This window comes from Protopterus annectens, chromosome 2.part1 (assembly GCF_019279795.1).
Source record: "Protopterus annectens isolate FY-2018-M chromosome 2.part1, PAN1.0, whole genome shotgun sequence".
Classification (NCBI taxonomy): Eukaryota; Metazoa; Chordata; order Ceratodontiformes; family Protopteridae; genus Protopterus; species Protopterus annectens.
In genome coordinates, this window is record NC_056729.1 from 437,758,880 (window position 1) to 437,781,476 (window position 22,597).

Consider the following 22,597-nt stretch of genomic DNA (forward strand, 5'->3'; position numbering starts at 1 on the left):
GTGTTCTCAGGAATGCCAAGTGGGGTTCCTGTAACAGGAAGGGTGTTCTGTAGCAGGCTACAAACTGAAAGGCAGTTTTGCCCGCTGTTAGTTGCACATGGATGGTTTCCGATGCTTCGTGCAGTGCCACTAACCTGGAGGTGTAGGTATCTTTGATGAATATAGATACTCCCCCTCCTTTTGTGCTTTGGTCCGAGTTTTGGGGCCGAAACGCATGGTATGAGTTATAACCTGGTAGTGCTGGGGTGCTCTCAAGAGCCTTGAACCAGGTTTCTGTTACTGCACAGACATTGATTTTCTCCATACTGAGGAGAGCCTCGAGTGCATGCATCTTGAGGTTTAGACTTCTGGCATTGAGTAGCATTACCTTTAGTTTTTGTATCCTTGTCTATGGAGGTGGGTTTGTCCTTTGAGCCTTGCCTAAAAAAGGCACTACGGGGATGGCAAGAGCCTTGGCCAGTATACGAAAGCCAAGGGTGACAGGTGCAAGCCGTCCCTAGCGAAGCAACGTGGCTTGTCGAGCATGTCATCCCAGGCTGACAGACACTGGATCCCTTTGAATGACACCAATACTTTAGCCAATTGTTGAAACTGATCATTTTGTCTTTATACTGTGGCATCATTCTTGGTGAGGGCAAGATGCTACTCAAGGTCAGGGTCATACTAGCCTGGGCTACATGGTCAGAGAGCTCCTCTATGTCTCTTTTCATGTAGTCCAGGGAGGTATGTCTCAGGTCATTCACACCAGCATGGACAATGACGGAGTCATACTTGTACTTGCTTTGGAGTGACCTGAGTGCTTGTGTTATGTGGCAAATCGTGGCACCTGACAGGCAGCTTACAGTGACCTTCTCCTTGTTCAGTCTGGTGAGCGGGACACCAGTGTGCCGGACAATAGAGTCTCCTATGACAAGTGTATTTGGTGTGTTGTTTGGCCTTAAGGGCTGTGACTGTGAGGCACACTGATTTTGTGAGATATGGTGATTCATGGGTATTGTTGAGGGGTGGCTCTTGCTTGGATATCTGCTTAGGAGGTCTTTGCTGTTCAGGCAGATTTTTATTTAGAGCCTCTGAGTATGTTTTTGTGTGTTTATCTGTTGGGTATGCAGATGCAATAGGGCTGTGTGAGACTGGATTTGTGGTGTGAGTGTTTACCTTTTCCTCCTGACTGACTGTGCCAGTCTTGGGTTGAGAGAGCTCTGCCTCCAGTTTGGCTGTGTAACTGCATCTCTCACATGTATTAGAGTTTACTGGAAGGAGAAGAGGGTTGTCTGTGTACATAAGGCAATTGTAACATTGCCTCAAAATTCCCAGATTCACCAGCTGGACTGGAGAGTAACCTTGAAACTGACCATTGGACATACCAGATTAGTATAGGGAACTGTTTTTTTACTGATCAGATTAGGGAAGAGAACTGATTTTTCACTTGATCAGGAAGGACCAATCGGGAGCCTAATACTTATGAGAAGTCAAGGAGGGTGTAGTGCTTTAGCTAGTTAGTGTTTCCTTATAAGAGCTGAGCAAGTGCAGGGCTTTAGAAAGAGAATAGAGTGATTAATATGAATACATACTTTTGAAGGAGGGACAGGGGAGGGCTGAGAACGTGAAGGCAAAACTGTTGTTTGAGTCCCACTGAAACTGATTCAACACAACCTACCTGCAAAATGTATAGAGATTCCTTCACAATGATTTCATAACCAACTCACAGGCCTGAGTATATATAAAGGTATATAGTCTTCACACAAACTATAAAAAGTGTTTTGGTTGTGGTAGTGACTTTGGGAATGACAAGAGTAGAAACACCTTTTTCAGAAATGAGTGCAATCACATGTAGAGCCCTTTATTTTGATTCTTAGTTAAATAGCATAATCTATATATTTTAATTTCTTATAAGAGAAGTAGATAATGTAATGTATTTGAAGTTTTAGTTCTTAATTTCCTATTTAGATTTGGCAGTTTGTTAGTTTTTGTTTGTAGTTTAGGAAATATTTACTTCTAACTATCTAGATATGGTAAGGTAAATGTTTTGGACTGTGTATATCAACGGTGGTTGATGTAACATAGAAAAGTCCTAACATTCCTTTCTCTTATCAAGTCAACTTTGTTATATGTTTTGAATTATTTAATTATTGCTCTCTCTAAACTTTTGGATAAACATAAAGGTAGTGGTTAATGGAACATAGGAAAGCTATATTTTTAACCTTCTTTTTAAATGTTGTGATCTTAATGACTTTGATCATTTAAGGTGTTGGCTAAAGAGACTTAATTTATCTAATGGTGCATAGCACATGTTATTTACTATTGTAATATTATTATCCCTATAGATATCTCTAGTACTGCAAAATGGAATAGCTAAGGAGGAATTGTAGTAATGTGAATACAACTAACCAAATAGGTTTTAATTATAACTAGTCAGATCTTAGATGTTTATATGTTAATGTTGATAGTTTAAGGCAGATTTCCTACATTTATGATGTTCTCATTATGTTACATTTTAGAGTGGTCGATTGCAAATCTTACTGAAATAGAATTTACTGTCCTTAGATAACGACTATTTTTAAGTTCATATTTGAATGGGTTACGTTACAACATGTTATTGATTCTACACTATACATATAAGGCTAATGGTGATATAATTGGATTATGAGATGAGGATAGTGGGTGGTTTGATTAATAATTTAATCAAACCTGCAACATTTTGTTCCATGCATGTATTTGTGTATAAAAATTTGTTTCAGAAGTTATTAGTTAAATTGTCTGTTTCATCCATGATAAAAAAATATTAGAAGATATTTCAAGTTATTGTACAAAAAATTTACTATAGATGTTCTGAATACAATTTACCTACATAGGTTTATAGGTTCATAGGTAGGTACTAGGCTATGTGCCCAAGGGCATTTATAAGCCTAGCCACAGTGTGTCAGCTTTCGCTGCCCCATTAATTAACTGAGCCTCTGTCAAGAAGAGACAATGAAGTGATCCCAGGGGTGTATTTTCTGTTACCCATCCACTCGTCGAGGTTTCTCTTGAAGAGTGTTAGTGAGGGGCTCTGCCTAATGTAGTTAGGAATTTTGTTCCAAAGCATGGGGAGTCTCTGTGACAGGAATCTATCCCTCCTGCATGTTCTATTTATTGTTGTGACGAGGTTTAGCTCACTAGAGCGAGTGGCTCGCAATGATTTAGATTTCTTTATTTGGAGCATGTCCATCAATTCTGAGTTGGACATGGCTTTGTAAGTCAGGCAGAGATCTCCTCTGAGTAAGTGATATGCCATGATTACAGCTGGAGTTTTTCCAGTCGGGATGCATAGGACATATGTTTGAGGCCAGTAATCCTCTTGGTGAGGTACTTTTGTGGTCTTTCCAGCTGTTGGAAGTGTCTTGTGAGGTACATCCCAAATGGAGCATTGTACTCTATGATGGGTCTGATGAGTGACAAGTAGAGGGGCACTATAACCTCTTTATTTCTAGATGCAAACCCTTTAGTAATTAGATGGGTTACATAGAAGGATTTCCTAACTATTTTGGCAATATGATTGTCAAAGGAGAGATTACTATCTACCTGGGTCCCCAGATCTCTTATTATCTCTTCTGTATTAAGGGGGCTGCCACCTATGTCGTAATTCGTGGGTGTTTTGTTTTTCCCAAATGGGATGACTATGCATTTTTTGGTATTTAACTTGAGACCATGACTTTGACACCAGGTGTCAGTCTCAGTAAGGCCCTTTTGGAGAATGTCCGTATCAGCAACATGATAGCTTATAAGTGTTTGCCACTCACTGTTAATGGCCTTAATAATAATATCAAAAGAGCTGGTTTGCTTAAGTTTATCAAAATGCATAAAGCACATATAATTTTTTTACAAGAGACTTATTTATTGAAAAAAGATTTAGGTAAACTATCCTTTAATGGCTATACAATACTTACTGATTCCTGCTACAAAAATAAAAGAAGAGGTACTCTCATACTGTGGAAAAACTCTCCCACTATGCCTAAAGTTTTAAACACATTCTCTGATAAAGATGGAATGTTAAGTTTGTTGGTGCTAGAAATTAATAAGAAATGCTATACTTTGCTCAATTCTTATTGGATACATGGATTGGGAACTAGATTTGTGAATAAATACCTTGATACCATTGCATTGTACACTAAGAGTAAAATTATCTTGGCTGGCGATTTTAATTGTTTATTAGCAGATAGGGATAGTTCCAAAGCCAGTAAATTTAAAATAACACAGTCCAAAAAACGGAATGATTTTATTTCTTTAATGAACATTAGAGACATTTGTGAATTAAAATTAGCAAACTCACATAGCTATACCCATTATTCATTTATGTTTGGTACCCAAACAAACATTGACAAGGTCTTTATTTTGAATAGCTCTTATTCAAAAATAAGTGATGTTTTAATAATGGCATGCCCACTTTCAGACCATAATGCCCTTTCTTTTAGCATTACTATAAGGAATGATGACTTGATAATTCTGCAAAGAATCCCAACTTATATAATAAAAATTAAAAGATTTAAGGACTGGATCTTAAATGAAATAAATACATTTGTAGAGTTTAATAACAATGGTGAGGTAACATACATCATATTATGGGATGTGTTAAAAGCCTAGTTGTATGGCAGAATTAAAAATTGGTATCTTCTAAAAAGAAAAGAATGGGATAATGAATTACTAAACTTACTAACTAGAATAGATAAATTAAAATCAAATGTAATACCCAGTGATAGGGTAATACATAAGGAATTATTAAATTTAAATAAAAAATACTTAGAAATATTAAATCACAAAGTTGCTATAAATGTAGAAAAACTAAAGGTACAGTCTTATGCTATAAGACTAGCATAAGCCACAACAGTCAGGAAATCCTTCTATGTGGCACACCTCATCACTAAGGGCTTTTCATCCAGAAAAAGGAGGTTATTGTCCCACTATACTCATCCCTCATTAGACCCATTATAAAATACAATGCCCCATTTGGTATGTATCTCTCAAGACACCTGCAACAACTGGAAAGGCTGCAGAAATACCTCACTAAAAGTATCACAGGCCTAAAGCAGATGCCCTATGCTAACCCCCTTAAAAAACTCAAGATATACTCTGTTACATATCATCTACTCAGAGGCAATCTCTGCTTAACATACAAGGCCATGTCAAACTCAGAGCTGTTGGACATCCTACATTTAAAGAAATCCCAATCCCTCAGAGCCACACGCTCCAGGGATCTAAACCTTGTCATCACAATAAGCAAAACATGTTGGAGGGATAGGTTCCTGACCCAGAGACTCTCCAGACTCTGAAATAGACTGCCCATACATGTCAAGCAGAGCTCCTCCTTGGCCCTCTTCAAAAGAAACCTTGACGATTGGATGGGAGAAAGGAAATTCACCCCGGGGATCATGTCAGTCACCCTGCTAGACAGGGGTCCAGGAAAGTAAATAGTGTGGGAAGAAATAGCCAAGGAATTGTTATGTCTATGCTTGTATAGGCCCTAGGGCAGATAGCCTAGTACCAACCTATGAACCTATGAACCTATAAATCCTAGACATTTGCATAAGTTGGCTATTAGATCCAAACAAATCAATAATTTAAATCATATTAATGAAATTAAATGTTAATAATTCTGTAAGAAAAAAACAACTGATTTAAAAGGTATATTAGAGACCTTATAAATCAATCAATGATAGAACTCCATCTCTAGAGATAGACACTACAATAGATAAATTTCTTCAAAACAATATAACTAATACATTACCAAACCAACAAAATAAGCTACTAGATAAGCCAATAACACTAATAGAATTGAAATATCAAGTTAAAAGTTTAAAAACTAATAAAGCCCCAGGATTAGTTGGGATAATTCCAGAAATTTATAATTCTTTTCCAGATTCAATACTTAAAATCTTGTCAAACATATTCTCTATGGTTAGACATGAATTAAAGATCCCCCTTCTTGGAAATATTCTATTATTTCTCCTATATTAAAACAAGGTAAAGATTCACATTCATGTTCATCTTATAGACCAATCTCTCTACTAAATATTAATTATAAAATCTTCATGTCCATTTTGGCTAAGAGATTAAATAATATACTGCACAATTTGATAGACTATGATCAAACAGGATTTATATTGCATAGGAATGTCCATGATAATATTATTAAATTATTATCCCTGATTGATATTGCAAATAAGACCAAGAAACAACTTACTATTATAAGCTTGGATATTGATAAAGCCTTTGAGTATATCAGCTGGTCCTATCTACTCAAAATTTTCAGAGGATATAATTTTTCTCCTTATTTTGTTAATCTAATACTGAAGTTATATAATGAATCCCAAGCATAAATTAAAATTGGGTCATGTTTATCATCATCATTTAAAATTTTACAATTCACAAAACAAGGTTGCCCACTGTCCCCCTTATTGTTTGTTCTGTCGATTGGACCCTTCGCCATTTACGTAAGAGACAATATAAATATAAAAAGATTTTCTTTAAACAGTGAATACTGCCTCAAAATTCAGTTGCTTGCAGATGATATTCTTTTAACAAGTGGTGACATAGATTTTTCTATACAACATAATATAGAAGCAATTAATTTTTTGAAAGAATCTCAGGTTTAAAATTCAACCAAAACAAAACTAAAACACTATTAATTAATAAGGAAATTAATAGAAACTTGCAAGAATATAAAATTGTTAATTGGGAAAATAAAACAATACAATATTTAGGAATTAGTTTAAAATCCACCTGTAAAGAGACTGTCCAGTTAAAGTATACTAATTTATTAAACGCAATCACTGAATTAACTAATAAATGGAATAAAATGTTTTTCATTATGGAAGTACACTTACATTGAAAAAATGGTTATTCTACCTAAAACTTTATTTTTTAATTTTTTGCACATTTAAAAATATAATAGGCAATAATTAAAGTCTTAAACAAACATTATTCCTTATATTTCCCGTAGCTTACACTCCAGACTGTTTAGACTCTTTCAATATTAATAAAATATCAAATCTCAAGGATAATGATTTTAAATTTTGGTATCAGTTTTTAGATAAAAAATAAAATTCAGTCAACAAATTTTCTTCCAGCCAGATACAATGTCAGGCATGATAATTGGTTATGTTTACAATCTTTATGACAGTTTATTGAATGTAAAGTGAGAGTATCAATAAATCTATAAACAGATTATATACCAAAATTGTTACAGCTTTTTATGTGTTGCAATTTGATGAACATTGAACATAAATTGCACATTTCTCCTATATACAAAATCCTACGTGATGAATTTTTATCCTTTGATCTAGCTTTCTGAGATCACTTTACAAAGATCAATAAAGAACCCTTATCAAATGACAATACGAAATGGTTGTTAAAATCTGTGAATAACTCCACATCATTGGAAATTGTTTACTTCGAAATTCATCCATATAATTTATCTTTACTCCTCATGAGATTGCCATTATATCTAAATGTAAAAAAATGAAATGTTGGAGATGTGGCAAAGCACTGGAGGATAACTGGGCTCATATGTTCATCAAATGTAGAGTTCTTTTACAATTTTGGAATGATTTTAGACATTTTGTAAAGGCTTTGTGGTCAGATAATTGTGAAATTACTTATTCTTTGACATTATTTAATGTATCTACTCCAGATGTAATTCCTAAACATCAGATACATCTTCTCTGATCAGTTTTGGCCATTGCTAGAAAAATAATAACATTGAATTGGAAAAATAAGCATGATCTGTTATTTATTGATTTTATAAGACTAGCTTAATGTGTTTGCAAAAAAATGCAAGCCAATTCTATTAGAACATCTAACAACTCATAAAAGATTAGCTTGGCAAAAACTGTTTTATTAGATAAATATTAATGGTTCTTATAGTTTATGTCGAAGTTTGCCATGGATGATTGCATATAGTTGTAAATAGTTGACTATTTATTGTTCATTTCATGTTTTAAATTTTTCTGGTTGTTAATATTTGACTGAAAAATCAAATAAAAAATTGTTAAAAAGGCTAATAATATTGCAAATTATACTGAAAAGTATGGAGTTTTTTTAAGTATAGAATCGATTTAAATTTAATTTAATTATGTAACACTAAGATAGCAATATTCAAAAGGTGTATTGACTATTAAGATTTTTGTTAAAGTTTGCCAGTTACATAAATTATTCTTATTACTGCTTATAGAATGGTGCCTGAATGATATCCACATGGGTTCATCCTAAGACCACTACTGTTTAACTTATTTATCAGTGACCTAAACACAGCAACCAAAAAGACTCCCATACAATACTTAACATGTAAAATATACTGATGACTCAACTCTAATATGTGCTGCTAGGACACTATCCATGTTCTAAATACTCACCCAGAAACCCTTCTCCCCATAGAAGCATGGCTCAACAACTCAAAATTCCACCAGAATCAAGAAAAAAAACTAAACTACCCCGTTCACCCGCAACTCTCTCTCCTTCCAAAAAACTACCTTTAATATACTGTCAACCAACAAGATCAATATAGAACTGGTATCTACACTAATCAAATAGGTGTGCTTATGACTATAGATGACCACCTGAAATTTGATCGCCACCTTCAGCAAGCCATAAAGAAGAGACACTAAATGTTAGGCTGTGTCTGTAGAGTAAAACATTACCCTATTGACTCTGTTAGACAAAATATAAATACTTCTTTTCTACTCCCCACCCTATTAGGTGCATCTGCTATTCAAACCAATTTCAACTCCTCTCTATCAGCCAAACTAGAACAATGCTGCAATAAGGCAGCCAAATTTGCAACCAACCAACAATATTGATCACATCACTGCTTCTCTATAAAACTACTAAATTGGATCAAACTAAATAATACTCCGTTGTATTCACAATTATTTACAGCCTTGAAAGTACTGCACAACCCTAAAAAATGTACATCCTTCACTCCATCATTCAGCCTTATAGCACTAAGAGACTTCTACACTCCACTGACAAATCATCACTCTCCATAACTAAATCTAACAACAATCCAAGATATTTCCTATATTCACACTGCATTTCTAGTGGCTGCAATACCATCCCACTCCACTTAGAGCAGTGTGCAACCTGAAAGAATGTAAATGCCCACTGAAGCAAAACCTGATAGATAAATGGCTCTGCACCTGCACCACTCCTGGCTGATCTCGTACTAATGCAGCTGTATGAATTTGTGCCTTCACTCTCTAATGTAATGTCATAAATATAACCTCCTTTTTCATATTATCTCCTTTACCTTCCTTGTGCCTTCATTCATCCTTCCTTTCGGGGGCTTCTCTCTTTATCTTATCTTTCTATGGTCTAGATTTTGAACAAGTCTTTATAGTAGCAAGTACTCTTACATAAAACCTGATAATCTATGCATACTGTTGATATTGCACTGCATATACCCCCTGTATTAAAAAAAATATTCATATACAACCCATGTAACTGGTATTTTTATTTGAAACTGCAAACAATGCAACTGATTTCAAGGATGCATGAGTAATGAAATCAATGCTCATGAAGGCAACTGACTGTAACTGATGAAATAATGCAAATGATTTCTACGTTTCCTGTATAATGAAGATTTTCTCCCTGAGCCTTCACTGAAAAAGAATACTGCTCAGTTGGATTTCCTGGTAAACAAATGCCAATAAATAAATTGATTTAAAAGATATTTTAGATACTTGCAAGTATTTGGTAGGTAAGTTCATAAAATTATTAAATTTTTGAGATTTAAGATGAAGCCAGTTCTGAGAAATATATGATCTGATTAAGAAAAAGCAGGTTATTAAAACAAATACGTTATCTTCATGAGCTAAGGAAGAAGAGATGTGTAGAATAGTTAGTTACCATGTAATGTTGCTTATTTGAGGGATGATTAATTGGATACTGGAAATGAACTTAGACCGTAAGTTTTGGGAATGTTTAAAATTCCATATAGTATGAAAAATGTCTGCATTGTCTGATTCACAGTCATTACAAATGTTAATGTGAGAGGGAAAATATTGAGCAATTTTGGCTGGTGTAAAAAAGCATTGTTCAGGATCATGGATTAAAAGGAAGCTATTTTTTAAAGGGAGTGTTTTTTAATGGATTTTCTCTGGATTGCTTAGGATTGTCTTCTGTTATATCTTTTAACAATTTTCTTTTTCTTAAGCTATATGCTCCACTGAGTTGAGGTTTCCATTTGCTCAATCAGTCCTTTTCCTGTTTTAACCATCTGAGTATAGCATTCCCTTGTAGATATGTCAGTGTGTGAATCTGAATGCTGTCTACATTTCATTCATTTCACTGCTTCAATGTTTTAACCATATCTACTTCTAAATAACTCCCTGCTGTTTTGTCTGATAATTCTGTGTGTCCTCTGCCTTCTTAGTTTGCCATAATTTCCATGACAGTTCTTTCTCTTTGCAGTAACAACAGTTTCTACTTAATGACTGAGATACTTCTATAAGATACAACATTTGTTACATTGAGAAACTTTACTCTGCTGTGATGATATACACAGCATTGTTATGTCTTAATTCCACACTTATCCATGGCATTACATTTCAGAATGCCAATCCCCTGTAACAAAAGCAGTTTTTCTGAGTCTATTGTTGACACATTACAGGAATTTCAGAGGCAACTTACACAATTTCTCCAACTATATCAATGCTAAATGGACCATAGGTGCAATGGCACTAGATTATGAGCAAATAAATAAATTGCTACTTTTTAAAATATAAACTATTTCCTTAAACATGGTAAGTTAAGTAAATTGATGTTTCAAGTTGTATTGAAATGTTTGTTCCATTATAGCCATTTTACATTGCAAAGCTGATTGCACATTGCTATCAAAATATCATTTATTTCTTTATTTAAGCACCAAAAACCAAGGCCACCAATGAAACACTTGTAAATACAGTAAAAGCAGTGAACAGGTGCAAAAACTTAAAATGGACCCTTAAAATGAACATATGAACACACATGTAGTATTAAGACAGAATATGAATAATGCCATCCACAAGCATTCTTTACTTAAAACCTCTCATGTCGAAATTGGAGCTGGTGGACATTGATCCCAAGTAAGTTGACTGGAAGAATGTGTTGCAATACAAAAAAATGTTATGACAGTTCAGATTAAATGCTTTCACCTACCCTGGTTTAAACGACTATGTGTCCATCACCACATTGCTTGCTAAATCTGAGAATGAGATAGGTGTAAGCATTTTGCAGAGATGAGAGGCCAACAAGAGTTCAGCTCTTTGTATTATAGGCAGCCATCTGGTGTTAGGAGAGGCCTTCTTGTAGAAATTAGTTTCTCTTGAAATGGCATATTTTATTGAAAATGATTTACAAGGTGGTTGTATTTTTCTTTGATGATGTGGCAATGAGTGTCAATCCATATCTGGTCAAGTAGAATTCCTTTGCTTAGGGCTGCACTTGCTAGAGCTCTCATAAAGGTGGGTAGTCTTCTGGTCCAGAAAAGTAACCAGTTAATTTTTGTGTGTGTTTTTTCAATGTGGATCTGGAAATTATGAGTTTAGTCAAGCCAGATTCCCAATTATTTGAATGAGGTGGTAATTTCTATGGGGGTTCCTTTATATATGCCAAGTGAAGTGTCCTAGGAACTTTGACAAGGTTTTGTTTCCTAATGTGTTTTCTAATAAAAAAAAATACATATCAGTATAAAGTGTTTTGAGTAGGTTTTAAAAAAGAGGGAATTGTAGAGATTATGAATATAAGGCTGAAATTAATTCTGTTGTAAATATGCTGAAAGATAAATCATAGAATAAAAAGTTTGCTTGAATATATGTATAGAGTTTAGCAATGTAAAATGGGCATTCATACTATATGTATAACAGACAGGCTTCTCTTCACAGCATCAGAAAAAGCCTAACAAAGCAATATTGGAAAGTAAGTATTACATGATTTTCTCATGTTTGCAGAACAAATATCTATTAACAGACATCCTTCTTTATAAACTCAGCAATACATGATGTTTTTTTCAATAGCAACAGAAGAGATGTTTCCTTTCCTACTTCTGTTATTCTGATTGCATGCATTTGTGCATTTTCACATCAGCAGAAATCACAAAAGGACAATAGAAAAGACATTATGTGACTTCCCATAGAAGGCCAAAAAAAGATACCAAGAGGAAATAACAAAATCTATGTGCATGACTAGCACTCTATATAACAACTGCAGTAATTCAGTTATATGAGTGAGGGACAGAGAGAGGTAGTTTGGTAGAAACACTTGTTTTGAGGTATTGTATGGAGAAAGGAAAGTCATCATCTATACTGTTTGTGAAGAAAAAAATTTGTAAATATATGCTACAAACCGACAGATAGAGTACGTATTGTTTGTTATAAAAATAAGTTATCTGTAACTGTGCCTGTAGCTGCAAAATATATTTCTTTATCAGTGTGGAATTTGAAAGGCTTGGTGCTTTAAACAGACTACAGATGGAGTCATGCAAAGCTCTGTGTCTCTGATTCAGCAGTAAACAGCCAGCAAAACGTTGTGTCTTAAGAAGACTTTGGATCCAGCACAGCATAGAAGCAGTGCACACATAAAAGAAATGTATCACTTGTCTTCAGCATTTGACATCATTGATCACAGGGTCATGGTGGAATATCTAGAAATCCTGTGAGGGTTGCCTGGTATTGTCCTCAACTGGTTTGCATTTGATTCCTGTGGAATGGAGAACAGCAGCAGTTATTCCCTTCCAAAAAGGTGGCTTAGCAACAGACCTAGGGAATTATAGACCCATAAGTCTGACCAGCCTCATCTGTAAGGCCATGAAACGTATCATCATAGACCTCATAAATAAAGACATAGGTGACCTCCAAACACTGAATCTGACTCAATTTGGCTTCATCAAGGGCAGATCCTGCCTGTTAAACCTGGTGGATTTCTTCAAAAAATGTGGCCAGGGCCACTGACTAGGGCAAATCTGTGCACACAGCATACCTCGACTTGGCCAAGGCCTTCGACACAATCCCACACTCAGACATTACTGATAAACTTAGCAAACTGAATGTAAACTGGTTTGTTGTAAGATGGGTTGCCAACTGGCTCACAAACAAGTCACACACTATCAAAGAGGGTGACTCCACATCAACAAGCAGAATTGCCACCAGCTGGTTGTCACAATGGCAGTGCTGGGCCTCCTACTGTTTGGTATATACTTCTCAGAAGTTCAGGCCAAAACTAAGGGGCTGTGGCTGACCAAGTTTGTAGATGACTGCAAACTGGGTGCAATTATCAAACCCTCAAATGATATCAGTATACTTAAGGAGGGTCTTATGCTGACCAACAACTAGTGTCTTAGTCACGGTCTCAAACTAAATGCAAAGAAATACATCATCATTCCCTTTGGTAAAAACAATGTCCCTTCACAATATCAAATTAATAACAATACCCCATGTACTTATGAAGTTATATGGGATCTTGGATCAAGTAGATGGCGACCTTAACTTTAACTGCCATATGTCTACTGTACTAAGGAAGACTTTCTATGTAGCATACTTTTATTAACAAAGGCATCACCTCTAGATCAACGGAGATTATAAACCCTCTATACTTGTCACTAATCAGGTTCATAATTGAGTATAATGCCCCATTTGGCATGTACTGTATACAAAGCACTTGCAGCAATTGGAGATACCTCAGAGGTTTCTAAAAAGAAGATCAAGGGACTCCAGCACATGCCTTACCTAGACCAACTAAACTCCCTGTCACGATACTCAGTATTGTATAGACTTCTTAGGGAAGATCTATGCCTGGCTTGCAGAGCAGTTTCTGACCCAAACCTAATGAATCTGCTGCACATCCGTAAATCAAACGGTACTACACCCACCCATTCCAGGGACCTAAATACGGCCTGCGACTTGAATATGACATGCTGGAGGGACAGATTTGTCTCTCAGTGACTGCTGTGTCTTTGGAATAGACTGTCAATTCATGTGAAGTAGAGCACCTCTATGACACTATTCAAAAGGAACATGGATGAGTGGATGGGGCATCGTAAATTCATACCCGGAATAGCATCCACAGCCTTCTTAGACATGGACAGTCATTACTAAATACAATCCTGGGTATTGACTAGAGTATCATTGGTATTACATTGGGATGAATCGGCTAGGTTTGAAATGACCTATGGGTCGATAGCCTAGTAACCTCCTATGATGCTATGATCCTATGATTTGCACTGTATGTCTTAGGGAACATCTGGAGAACTGTGTTTGCAGATACTTGTTTCACAATACATTGTGTGTGATTTCTTGGATCTCAGTAATGTCTCACCTTTTTTTGGTGTATATGCCATGGCTGTGAAAAGCCATTAAAAATAATAACCTATAATATTACTCTTATGTCAGTGGTATCCAATGTTAATTTTTTTTTTCTTTTAGGAGTTTATTTTGGCCTTTGTCTCCCTTGAAGATTGTTTGATAAGCATTCTTGATTGGAAAAAAGCCAGTTGGATGAAAGGAAATCTAATAAAGATGTTCACTATGACAATGCATGTAACCATAAGGACCTCAACAGGTGTTGCCTATCTCCACCAATTGTGTTATGGGAATCATATGGATTTTTTTTCTGAGTGTATGGTCTTTGAGTGATTCTATATTGAATGCTGTCACTAAAAGACTATGTAACAAAAGTTATGATTTTTATATTCCACACTATGAATATTATCCATCCCTTTTCATGAGAGGACCTTTCAGTGGTTATGGAGACAGTAGTATTTTTGTGTCTTAAATACTTAACACCTGATATATACATAGTAGATATTATTGCTGTGGCTGCCTTCTGTGGAAGAAAATGACTAGCTGCCTGCTGATGCTTGCTTATAACTTTGTCTTTTCATGACTAATGTAATTATATGAAGCAACATGCAATATGTTAATGTGTGGCAAGTATTTGTTTTAAGCAAAGTTGAAATACATTACACAGTTATCCTCTTTTTATCACAATCAGATGTCTAAATCATATATAGAAGGTGCTATAACTGCTTGGTGGGGATTGTCTAGATGAAAGTCATTGAACCTGTTGTCACCTGCCTAGTTGAACAGTTCTCTCTCAAAAATATGTGACAGATGCATCACAGAGTAACCAGACCTTGTAAACTTTTAGGGGTAGTGGCCCTGCATACCAAGACTGTATAAGTAGATTTTGACATGGGCATAGTAAACACCTGTACCCTGAACCTCACTTTCTTTAAAACAAGCCCTGCTCATGGATGTGCACAGAAGTTCACTCTACTCGTGTGAAAGGTCATTTTTCATAAGGTACCAGTTTACCTAAGGCCAGTCCTGTCTATAAGGTGATATTTGTTGGAGTTGTATGCAGCATTATTAGAAAAATGGAAGAAATCAGACTATGTCTTATAAAGTAGGGCCTTTACAGATTGAAGAATTAAGCTGCTAAGAATGATACCAGGTATAATAAGGTTAGAAAGATGGGAATGGATAAATCACATTTCACAAGCTGTCATTTTGAGCCTGTATGGATGATGTTAGATAACATTGCTCAGAAAGGTATATATTTGGGGATGCAATTATTATGAAAGCATGAGTTCTTAAAGTACTATCTGTTGGCTGGGGACATCAAAAGATGCCAGCTAAGGGCCTCATGAAGTTCAAAAGTATTAAGGACTGAAATTGTATATGTAGGAGTAAATAAGTAATCCAGCATGTTTTCAGAAAATGTGAAAGGTACAAGTGTTTTTTATAATACTTTAAGAACCATAAATGTTTTAAATTTATTTATGTCTGTTGCCATTTTTTATATGAATAGTACTAGTTATAGGCTTATGAGGTTAAAAGGTACTTTTCTGTCCAAAGAACAAATGTTCTCCTTGGCCCTCTTAAAACGAACCTTGACAATTGGATGGGAGATAGGAAATTCACTCCAGGGATCATGTCAGTCGCCCTGCTAGACAGGGGTCTAGGGAAATAAATAGTGTGGGAAGAAATATACAGGGAATTGTTATGGCTAGGCTTATATAGGCCCTAGGGCCGTTAGCCAAGTACCAACCTATGAACCTATGAACCTATGCTCTGCATGGATGGATGTTTTCTGGAGAGTTTGGACAGCTCTGTATTGTATTTTATTATATAATAATAATTGTCAAATGCAAACAGAAAACAAAAGTTGAGACATTTTTAGATTTATGCAACATATTTTCTCATATTTATTATATCTTCATTCACTGTAATCGTTTACTGTTATAAAATATCCACACTTTTTGATACATGCTGGAATTTTTTTACATCCACCCTCACTACCAACTCAGGTGTATGGGAACTCAGTTTAAAATCTCATTCAAAGGACAGCACACTCAGATGTGTGGCAACCCCCTTTATGTTGAACTGCTGTGTCAGCAACAGAAAATTAATTCATGCACCAGATTTGAAAACAGAACCCAAAATGCTCTAATCATGTGGGTTTAAAAGTTAGTGTGCTACCTGTTGAGACACTGACACTGTAGAGTTTTAGCTTTAGATTTTATTCTTGCATTTACATTGGTTGCTTTTTAAACATTTAAATTTTGTTTTTAATTCATATAGGATATTTCTATTTTACTTAAGTTGTGCATGCTTTTCAGCATTTTCTGTGGTTTCATCTATTTGATTTTAGGGGAGTTCATGCAGAGGTATTGTGCTGTGATATTTCTATCTTTATTTCTGCATAATAGTTTTGTTTCATGTTTCCTTTTTGTCTATTTTTGTAGTCTCTCTTTTCCTCTCTTTTCCTTCTTGTGTTATCTACTACATTTTCTGCTTTATTAGCTTTCTCTTTTCTTTAATCCAGTCTTTGTGAATTTCCACTACTGTATTTATCTGATATGTCTTTTTTTATTCGGGGTTTGAATATTTTGTTTAGTTGTTTCAGTTATTTTACATGCTGTCCTCTAACTGCTCAATTGCTGGCATCACAAGTGTCATCAGTTGTCTGGTATCTTCTTCAGTTATTTTGTTCCACGATGCAGATGGAGATAATCTGCTTAGAAATGTGTTCATAAGTGATTTTGTACCATATTTTCTTCTTTTTTAATATTTTTTTTGTTGACTTTTCTTTGATTCTTGGCTTCATAAACATACATGTTATTTCTGTGTGACATACAGCTGTTTCATGATTTTGTTTTTGTATTCTTTGGGTTTAGAGGTTTCTAATGGTATATATTCTGCAAAGACAGAATTTACTGGTTATTCATGGAATTTTTTTATCTTTGTTAAGTAGATAAATGTGTGCAGCTGCTGTCACTGACATTTGAAATAAACATGCACATAGACATATATAAATCAACAACAAACAGAAAAATGTGAGCTAAACAAGAGTCTTTACTGTATAACACTTTAAACCTCCTTTGAAGGATGCCCATATAAATATACAAATTCCCCCTTAAGGACAGTCAAGAGTCCCAAATCTAAGGCTTCTGAATGCCCACTAACTTTTTACTTCTTTTAAGTCTTTAATGATGAATTCAGACCTTTAAAGCCAACCCCTACTAGCTGCAGACATGGCATGTTTTGCCCTTTATATGGTCTCATCATTACAGTATAAGTGATTAACTTGGTTATTCTCTGAGAAATCTCAGCTTATAAAATAAGTTGATGTTCCTAACATTAGCGTAACTGCAAAAAAAAAATCACAAAGAATAAACAAAGTAAAGTGTAAAAGGTCAGACAGGATCTCTATTATGTCAACAACAAATAGAAATACCACAGGTAAACCAAAGTCTTCACTGTGTGATACCTTATCACTCATTTGAAGAGGACCCATGTGATGTATACAAATGACCCCTTAAGGACAGTCAAGTGTTCCTACTCTAAGATTTCCGAATGTCTACTGACCATTGTGTAGTACTTTGGACATGACATGTTTGTCCCTTTTAATAGGCTCATTAGTACAGTATAAGTAGTTAGTTTTGGCATTCTATGAGAAGTCTTAGCTTATAAAACAACTTGTTTTCTCCAACATTAGGGTGATTGTGTAATATCCCAAACAACAGTCTAGATCAATAGTGAAAAGGTCACACAGAAAAGCTGAAAAAGCCCACAACAAGCAGAAAGACCCCAGGTAAACCAGACTCTTCACTGTATAATACCTTGAACTACTTTTGAAGGATGCCTATGGCATATATGCAAATGAAGGATGCCTATGGGATATATGCAAATGAGAGCTTAAGGACATTCAGATATTCCAACTTTAAGACTTGCACCCACTGAATTTAATTTTACACATACCTAAAGCCTTTAATGATGCCTTCAGCTTTTTGAACCCAAACCACACTAGCTATAGGCATGACATACTTCACCATGCAGTCCATATGTATGTTGTAAGCGTTTCATTTTTCCATAGGATCTTTTTATCCTTTGTCTTGTTTCTTGCATATACACATAATTATATATATTCATATATATATATATATATATATATATATATATATATATAGAGAGAGAGAGAGAGAGAGAGAGATGTATATGTGTGTGTGATTAAATATAGATAAAGATGCATTATTGTTGGCTAGCACAGATTTTAAGGCTGTTGGTTTCTTCGCATGGTATGGCTATTTTCATAGGTTCATAGGTGTGTACTCGGCCAATGGCCCTGGAGCCTTTACAAGCCTAGCCCATAGAAGTGCCTGGCATCATGCCTCCTTTAGTTCCCAGTGCCTGCGTCAAGTTGAGCCACTGGAGTGATCCCCGGGGTGAACTTTCTATTTCCCATCCACTCATCAAGATTCCTTTTGAAATCAGCCATTGAGGTACTCTGCTTGACATGTATGGGAAGTCTATTCCAGAGCATGGGCAGTCACTGGGTTATGAACTTGTCCCTCCAGCATGTTCTGTTGATTGTGGTAATGAGGTTGAGGTCACTGGAGAGTGTGGTGTGGAGGGATTTGGATTTCTTTAGGTGTAACATTTCTAACAGAGCTGAGTCAGACATGGTCAAGTAGAGATCGCCTCTTAGTAGATGATATGAGACATAGAAGAGCTGGAGTTTTTTGCATCTGTCCATGTAGGGCATTTGTTTAAGGCCTAGGAGGCTCTTCATGAAGTACTTTTGTGGCCTTTCCAGCTGTTGCAGGTGTTTAGTGAGGTACATGCCAAATGGGGCATTATTCTCGATGACTGGCCTAATGAGGGAAGAGTAAAGAGAAATGATGACCTCTTTCATCCCGGATGCAAAACCCTTGGCAATGAGATGTGCCACATAGAAGGACTTTCTGACGAGAGTGGCAATGTGGTGGTCATTTCTTCTTGACTGTATTATTTTGGACATATCTATTTCTGTGAGTTTTGGTTGAACAGGACTCTTAATATGTGTATATACATATACATATATATATATATATATATATATATATATATATATATATATATATATATATATATATATATATACACATATATATATATATATATATATATATATATATATATATATATAATATATTTATATATATATCTACATATATATATATATATATATATATATATATATATATATATATATATATCAGTTTTCAGTCAGGAAGCACTAGTTGTTAATATGCTAAGTTTGCTTATAGGTGCATATTTGTATGAGTAGCATGAAGCACTGTTTCATTATTTAATTTTTCATGTTGGAGAAAACTTTTCAATATTCTAATAACTGCAAGAAGATCAAAAATGTCAGTATTTAAGGAAATAAATCAATACTTCTCACTGGAAGGTCTAGTAGTAAAAATTAATGCATATACTTTTGCCTTTTGGTCACACAATATAAAGATAAAATTCACAAGAGGAGAAATTGTTGTTAGGAAAGGTCAAAGGCAAAAGAAGAATGGGTGGCAGAAGCTAATGAGGAACAGAGAGCATTACTCTTACAATAAGTATTAAATTACAAGAACGTAAAACAGCAGTTGCTGACAGATAGATATGTTGTGCTACTTTCACCTGTCACAAACAGTTGGACTCAGCTAAATTACTAAACAACAGCAAAAGCAGTTTTTTTATTTCTCTAGCAATGTGTCAAACATATCTCATTTTTTTTGAAGGACTACAATTTGTTTATCACTTTGTTTTTATTCTATCTGAGGACCATTTCTCCGACATTAACACTACAAGATGCTCTCCACAAGATACTTATTATGTGTATTCCATATTATATACAGTTCTACTTGTAGGCTTCCTTTTGGGTATTCTGTAAAAACAAACACTTATGCACAACTACTCATCAGCAACAATACTTAGCAACAAGGCAAGTTAAACCATTGTGTTATAATCCTAAGGCCAGCTCACTTAAACCAGTGTGTTCTACCACTGAGGTTATTGAGCTAAACCAGTGTATTCTACCTCTGAGGCTAGCCGAGATAAGCCAGTGTGTGTTCCATCAATGAGGCTAGGTGAGCTAAACCAGTGTGCATTCTACATGTGAGGCTAGCTGAGCTAAACCAGTCTGTTCTACCAATGAGGCTTGCTGAGCTAAATCAATATGTGTTCTACCTCTGAGGCTAGTTGAGCTAAACCAGTGTATTCTACCTCTGAGTCTAGCTGAGCTAAACCAGTGTGTGTTCTACCAATGAGGCCAACTGAGCTAAACTGGCGTGATCTACCAATGATGCAAACTGAGACAAGCCAGTGTGTTCTACCTCTGAGGCTAGCTAAAATAAACCAGTGTGTTCTACCAATGAGGCTAGGTGAGCTAAACCAGTGTGTTCTACCTCTGAGGATAGCTGAGTTAAACCAGTGTGTTCTACCAATGAGGTTAGTAAGCTAAACTAGTGGGTGTTCTACCTCTGAGACTAGTTGAGCTAAACCAGTGTGTTCTACCTCTGAGGCTAGCTGATTTAAACCGGTGTGTTCTACCAGTGAAGCTAACTGAGCTAAACCGGTGTGATCTACCAATGAGACTAGTTGAGACAATCCAGTGTGTTCTACCTCTGAGATTAGCTGAGCTAAACCAATGTGCATTCTACATGTGAGGCTAGCCGAGCTAAACCAGTGTGTTCTACCAATGAGGCTAGCTGAGCTAAACCAGTGTGTGTTCTACCAGTGAGACTAGCTGATATAAAGCAGTGTGTTCTACCAATGAGGCTAGCTGAGCTAAACCAGTGTGTGTTCTACCAATGAGGCAAGCTGAGCTAAACCAGTGGGATCTACCAATGAGGCTAGCTGAGCTAAGCCAGTGTGTTCTACCCTTCAGAATAGCTGTGCTTGCTTTTTGCAAAAAGGAAATGATTACATATATTTTGCATAATATTAATGACCTTTCTCAACTTTTCAGAAGTTAAAATCTTTGTCATTATTTATACCAATAAAGGAAGAACTTGTATTATGTCTATAGAAAGTTGTTTCAATGGCTGTTTCAGTGACTGGAGAATGTGATTAAAATCTTGAAATATTATTGGGTTCAATAATGTTTTGCAATATTCAATGGGCTTGATAAATGGCCAGAAGTTACTACCATTATTGCAAAGTTTTCTGAAATGATTCAATTGTCTTATAACATGGGTATTCAGGACAGGCTTTTATTGTGTAACAGTAAGTGTATTTAGTTATGAAAGGGTCGTTGCTTTCGTTTATATGCTTTTCGGGTGGGTGACTCTGCTGTGGCCATTTGTTGTGGCTCAGACCACTTGTCTTTTATTCTAGATCCCTCTGGTGTAGTACCTTCAGCAACTATAGACCAGGGGCTCGCCATGTCTTCTGCAGCTGGAGTGGGTCCCCTCAGTGGGCAAGAGAGAGACACTCTTATCGGTCCTAGGAGAGGGAACAGGCATTTTCTATTGTGTTTGAATCCTGTACCCATCCCTGGGGAAGCTGCTGCTGCTGCCATTGTCGCTCATGTTTTCCTGTCAGAAACAGAGAAACAAGCATTTATCTATTCATCCTCAATTTTCTTTGGATAGGAATAATTTCCTGTGTCTGGCTCAGGATTTATTTCATGATATTTATGGTTTTTGTAAAGTAGTTTCTTATAAAATGAAGATGGATTCCTCTTTTCCTGAAGAGATTCAAAATTCTGAATCTGAAAAGGAAGATGCATGGATACATTTTTCCCTCAGATTTCTGATTCAGACTCAGAGGAGGACTCAGTTTCTGATTCTCTCTGTGGGGGATTCTCTTTCTCTGAGACTATTGCTAGAATGTGCCAGTGTTTTTAGTGAGAGAACACTAAGGATTCTCAGCCCCTCAGAAATACTATGACTTGCTACAGAAGGATTTCCAGAACCTACACCAATTTCTGCTGTACTGTCTCCCTTATGTGTTTGTTAGTGTCTGCAATTTTACTGATAGATAGTCCAGCTACCCCTAAAAAGGCAGATAGGATGTATAATGTTCTTCAGTATTTTTAATTTTTATATACTATTTACAAATCTGACCCAGCAGCTATAGCTTTTCTTGATCCCGGTGCTGCTAAGCACTTAGTTAATTCTGTTCTATTACTCCATGTAAGAAGACCTGGAAGACAGATGCATTTTGTTTCTTTTCTTTTTTTTTTCTATTCCTTGGACAGGAATGTTCCTGTATGCTTTTCCACCCTTTCCAGTAATATACAGGGTACTTCTGAAGGTTCATAATGTATT